The sequence below is a fragment of the Brassica oleracea genome, chromosome C3, assembly GCF_000695525.1.
Source record: "Brassica oleracea var. oleracea cultivar TO1000 chromosome C3, BOL, whole genome shotgun sequence".
NCBI lineage: Eukaryota > Viridiplantae > Streptophyta > Magnoliopsida > Brassicales > Brassicaceae > Brassica > Brassica oleracea.
In genome coordinates this window covers 45,971,538-45,977,797 of record NC_027750.1, presented here as the reverse complement: position 1 = coordinate 45,977,797, position 6,260 = coordinate 45,971,538, and positions in this window count along the sequence as shown.

The following is a 6,260-nucleotide window of genomic DNA, read 5'->3' as shown; positions in this document are numbered from 1 at the left end:
GGCCTACGTTCTGGCATCACCGTCGATCGATGGCAAGGGTGCACCGTCGATCGACAGTCCTTCATCTCCTCGACAGCTTCTTCTCCCGAGGCAGACTGACCACACTTCAGTAAAACATGCATAACTTCTGCTACATGATGCTGATTGACCTCAAACCGGCGGCATTGGAAAGCTAACAAAAAGCTATATTTTTTAATAAAATAGGGGCTCAATCTAACTGTGGAAAATTTTCCATCCATAGCTAACCATCTGATGCGTCTGTGCAGCTCTACTACACTCAAAAGGCTCCAAAAGACACCAAAATCACCACTTTTCTCCAAATCGTCCCTGAACCTGTAAATACTCTAAATAGACTCTATATTGTTGTAAATATATCTTAAAACACATATATACCATAGCTAATAATGGATAAAATCCACGGTATGTCAATTTGCAGTGCCATGTTTGTTGAAGAGCATTGAGTTTCCATATGCGCTGTGTGACACAGGTCCATCAGTCAGCATACTACCCAAGACGATAGCAGACCATCTGGGTCTGAAGATAGAGCCTTCGGAGGATTCATTCACTTTTTTGGATTATTCTACGAGGAACTAAGGAAGAATCATCAGAAACCTTGAGATGCAGATTGGTAATGCACTAGTTCGAGTTGACTTCCATGTCCTGGAAAACAAGCAAAACAGGAGTCGTTCTCTACTACTTGGGAGAGCCTTCATGGCTACTGTAGGAGCAGTTTCCAACATGCAAACTAATCAGTTGTGTCTAACACTGATAAATCCTGATGTCTACTGCGATCCAGTCAGAGTTGTCAAGCTAAAGACGTCTAACACTGGATTTAACACCGGATCCACAACAGCATGCCACTGCGATTATGAGGATGAATACGAAACAAAGTATTCGTGATTGATCGATAGCGGGACTCCACGATCGACATTCCCATTCATCTGCCGATCGACAACATGTCCAGAGAATCGATCGACATACGTCATGCGAGTGAGACTTTTGCTCTGCTAGCACACTGCTATCCAAACTTTGAAGTCTCTACCCAGCCTCAGACATCGATTGACTACCACTATGGTGATACGATCAGTAGACAGGGCGACTATTCTATTGGCAGTTGGGCAGGCTAGGAGAGCTTCGCAGTGGACACTGAACTACCTGAAATGAAATCTGATGAGTATGACGAGGACTACCATAGAGAGAAAGACATTGAGTACTTTTGTCTTGCCATGGATGACAGAGAATTTCTCCATACATCGTGTGCATCAGCGACGTCAACATCGAGCGACAGCAACATCAAGCCACCGATCGACGATCATCCAACACCAAATCTTGAGGTACAAGTCAAAGATAATACAGATTATGATTATCTAACTCAAGATGAATTTGATATTTTCAGTGATCCAGAAGGCCAATGGACGCATTCTAAACATATCTAAGGATGACATAGCTGAAATCATTTCCATGAATGGATGCAGCAACTTCTTCATTTCGAAGAACAGATCAGAGGCTCCACCATCGATCGACGATGCAGAAACACCATCGATCGATGGTCACTTCGAATCCAAACGAAGCACACTTCATCCAAACAGGAAGAGTACACCTCGTTGGGAGAAGACTGAGGCATCCATACCGACCGTGCCAGAGCAAAACAGCTACAACAAAACGTAAATTAATGAGTTAGTAGCAAAGATCTACATAGCTATCAGAACTTCAGATGATTATCTTTCGAAGAGGCTCGATGACCCTGATGTAGATATCTATAGATAATCTAGCAATCCTAATTTATTATAAGTTTGACATTAAACTCATGAAATCCCTAAACCTAACAAAATGAATTACTCAGACATGCAAGCAATAACACAAATCATAGTCTGAATAATATAATAGATAAGAACGCAAATATAAAACCAATGGAGTTCCAATCAATCTCTGAAAGAGAATTGATCTTCTCTCCAACCCCAAAACAAGAATAATGAAGAAAAGAAAGCGTAGCCGTCAACAATGGCTTAGAAATACATAAATAGGATTTCTGGTCTTCCATGGGTATTTTGGTAAATTTGTGTGGCTTCTGGGCTTCAGTAGGTCTTGAAATATGCTTGGTCCATGTTCTGTCATCACAGTCGATTGATGGCAAGGGTGCACCGTCGACCGACAGTCCTTCATTTCCTCGACAGCTTCCTCTCGAGAGGCAGACCGACCACTCTTCAGTAAAACATGCATAACTTCTTCTACATGATGCTGATTGACCCCAAACCGGCGGCATTGGAAAGCTAACTCAAAGCTATATTTTTTTAATAAAAGAGGGGCTCAATCTAACTGAGGGAAAGTTTCCATCTATAGCTAAACATTTAACGCGTCTGTGCAGCTCTACACTCAAAAGGCTCCAAAAGACACCAAAATCAACAATTTTCTCGAAATTGTCTCTGAACCTGTAAATACTCTAAATAGAATCTATATTGTAGTAAATATATCTTAAAACACCAATATACCATAGCTAATAAAGGGTAAAATCCATGGTATATCAATTTGCAGTGCCATGTTTGCTGAAGGGCATTGAGTTTCCATATGCTTTATGTGACACAGGTTCAACAGTCATCATACTACCCAAGACGATAGCAGACCATCTGGGTCTGAAGATAGAGCCTTCGGAGGATTCATTCACTTTTTGGATTATTCTACGAGGAACTGAGGAAGAATCATCAGAAACCTTGAGATGCATATTGGTAATGCACTAGTTCCAGTTGACTTCCATGCCTGGAAAACAAGCAAAACAGGAGTCGTTCTCTACTACTTGGGAGAGCCTTCATGGCTACTGTAGGAGCAGTTTCCAACATGCAGACTAATCAGTTGTGTCTAACACTGATAAATCCTGATGTCTACTACGATCCAGTCAGAGTTGTCAAGCCAAAGACTTCTAACACTGGAGTTAACACCGGATCCACAGCAGCATGCCACTGCGATTATGAGGATGAATACGAAACAAAGTATTCGTGATTGATCGATAGCGGGATGCCACGATCGACATTACCATTCATCCGCCGATCGACAACATGTCCAGAGAATCGATCGAGATATGTCATGCGAGTGAGACTTTTGCTCTGCTAGCACACTGCTATCCGAACTTTGAAGTCTCTACCCAGCCTCAGACATCGATTGACTACCACTACGGTGATACGATCAGTAGACAGGGCGACTATTCTATTGGCAGTTGGGCAGGCCAGAAGAGCTTCGCAGTGGACACTGAACTACCTGAGATGAAATCTGATGAGTATGACGAGGACTACCATAGAGAGAAAGACATTGAGTATTTTTGTCTTGCCATGGATGACAGAGGATTTCTCCATACATCAGTTGCATCTGCGACGTCAACATCGAGCGACAGCAACATCAAGCCATCGACCGACGTTCATCCAACACAAAATCTTGAGGTACAAGTCAAAGATAATACAGATTATGATTATCTAACTCCAGATGAATTTGATATTTTCAGAGATCCAGAAGGCCAATGGACGCATTTTAAACATATCTAAGGATGACATAGCTGAAATCATTTCCATGAATGGATGCAGCAACTTCTTCATTTCGAAGAACAGATCAGAGGCTCCACCATCGATCGACGATGCAGAAGCACCATCGATCGACGGTCACTTCGAATCCAGATGAAGCACACTTCATCCAAACAGGAAGAGTACACCTCGTTGGGAGAAGACAGAGGCATCCATACCGACCGTGCCAGAGCAAAACAGCTACAACAAAACATAAATTAATGAGTTAGTAGCAGAGATCTACATAGCTATCAGAACTTCAGATGATTATCTTTCGAAGAGGCTCGATGACCCTGATGTAGATATCTATAGATAATCTAGCAATCCTAATTGATTATAAGTTTGACATTAAACTCATGAAATCCCTAAACCTAACAAAATGAATTACTCAGACATGCAAGCAATAACACAAATCATAGTCTAAATAATATAATTGATAAGGAAATACATAAATACGGTTTCTGGTCTTCCATGGGTATTTTGGTAACTTTGTGTGGCTTCTGGGCTTCAGTAGGTCTTGAAATATGCTTGGTCCATGTTCTGTCATCACAGTCGATTGATGGCAAGGGTGCACCGTCGACCGACAGTCCTTCATTTCCTCGACAGCTTCCTCTCGAGAGGCAGACTGACCACTCTTCAGTAAAACATGCATAACTTCTTCTACATGATGCTGATTGACCTCAAACCGGCGGCATTGGAAAGCTAACTCAAAGCTATATTTTTTGATAAAAGAGGGGCCCAATCTAACTGAGGGAAAGTTTCCATCTATAGCTAAACATTTAACGCGTCTGTGCAGCTCTACACTCAAAAGGCTCCAAAAGACACCAAAATCACCAATTTTCTCCAAATCGTCCATGAACCTGTAAATACTCTAAATAGACTCTATATTGTAGTAAATATATCTTAAAACACCAATATACCATAGCTAATAATGGGTAAAATCCATGGTATATCAATTTGCAGTGCCATGTTTGTTGAAGGGCATTGAATTTCCATATGCTCATCAGTCAGCATACTACCCAAGACGATAGCAGACCATCTGGGTCTGAAGATAGAGCCTTCGGAGGATTCATTCACTTTTTTGGATTATTCTACAAGGAACTGAGGAAGAAACATCAGAAACCTTGAGATGCAGATTGGTAATGCACTAGTTCCAGTTGACTTCCATGCCTGGAAAACACGCAAAACAGGAGTCGTTCTCTAATACTTGGGAGAGCCTTCATGGCTACTGTAGGAGCAGTTTCCAACATGCAGACTAATCAGTTGTGTCTAACACTGATAAATCCTGATGTCTACTACGATCCAGTCAGAGTTGTCAAGCCAAAGACATCTAACACTGGAGTTCACACCGGATCCACAGCAGCATGCCACAACGATTATGAGGATGAATACGAAACAAAGTATTCATGATTGATCGATAGCGGGACTCCACGATCGACATTACCATTCATCCGCCGATCGACAACATGTCCAGAGAATCGATCGACATACGTCATGCGAGTGAGACTTTTGCTCTGCTAGCACACTGCTATCCGAACTTTGAAGTCTCTACCCTGCCTCAGACATCGATTGACTACCACTACGGTGATCCGATCAGTAGACAGGGCGACTATTCTATTGGCAGTTGGGCAGGCCAGAAGAGCTTCGCAGTGGACACTGAACTACCTGAGATGAAATCTGATGAGTATGACGAGGACTACCATAGAGAGAAAGACATTGAGTACTGTGGTCTTGCCATGAATGACAGAGGATTTCTCCATACATCGTTTGCATCTGCGACGTCAACATCGAGCGACAGCAACATCAAGCCATCGATCGACGATCATCCAACACCAAATCTTGAGGTACAAGTCAAAGATAATACAGATTATGATTATCTAACTCCAGATGAATTTGATATTTTCAGTGATCTAGAAGGCCAAGCAAGAGCAATGGATGGACGCATTCTATACATATCTAAGGATCACATAGATGAAATCATTTCCATGAATGGATGCAGTAACTTCTTCATTCCGAAGAACAGATCAGAGGCTCCACCATCGATCGACGATGCAGAAGCACCATCGATCGACGGTCACTTCGAATCCAGATGAAGCACACTTCATCCAAACAGGAAGAGTACACCTCGTTGGGAGAAGACTGAGGCATCCATACCAACCATGCCAGAGCAAAACAGCTACAACAAAACAGAAATTAATTAGTTAGTAGCAGAGATCTACATAGCTATCAGAACTTCAGATGATTATCTTTCGAACAGGCTCGATGACGTCTACAACCCGTTCTACAACAGTATCATCTGGTTAACAACACGTACGGATGAGATGAAGCAAGACATGTCCATACTTCAGAAAAAAACATGCAGTCGGTGTAGGAAGATCAAAATGACAACCGCTCACGCTCAAGCATCGATCGACGCTCACATCCGAGCATTGATCAACGCTCGACTCACATCATTCAAAGATCGGCTACAATCATTCACGTATCGGCTTGATGGTGTGTACTACCCACTACGTGATAGTGCAGATTTCCTGACCACACGCCTGGACGCTTTGCAACATGAGATGGACATGATTCAGAGACAACTCGATTCTCAAGCAGAACCGTCACCATCGATCGACAGAAGGACTCGACCATCGATCGACAGTGACTTTGCAGCACTACGAAGGAAGCCGGTTACCAAGAAGTCACTACATGATAAGCTTGATGAGATCTCTT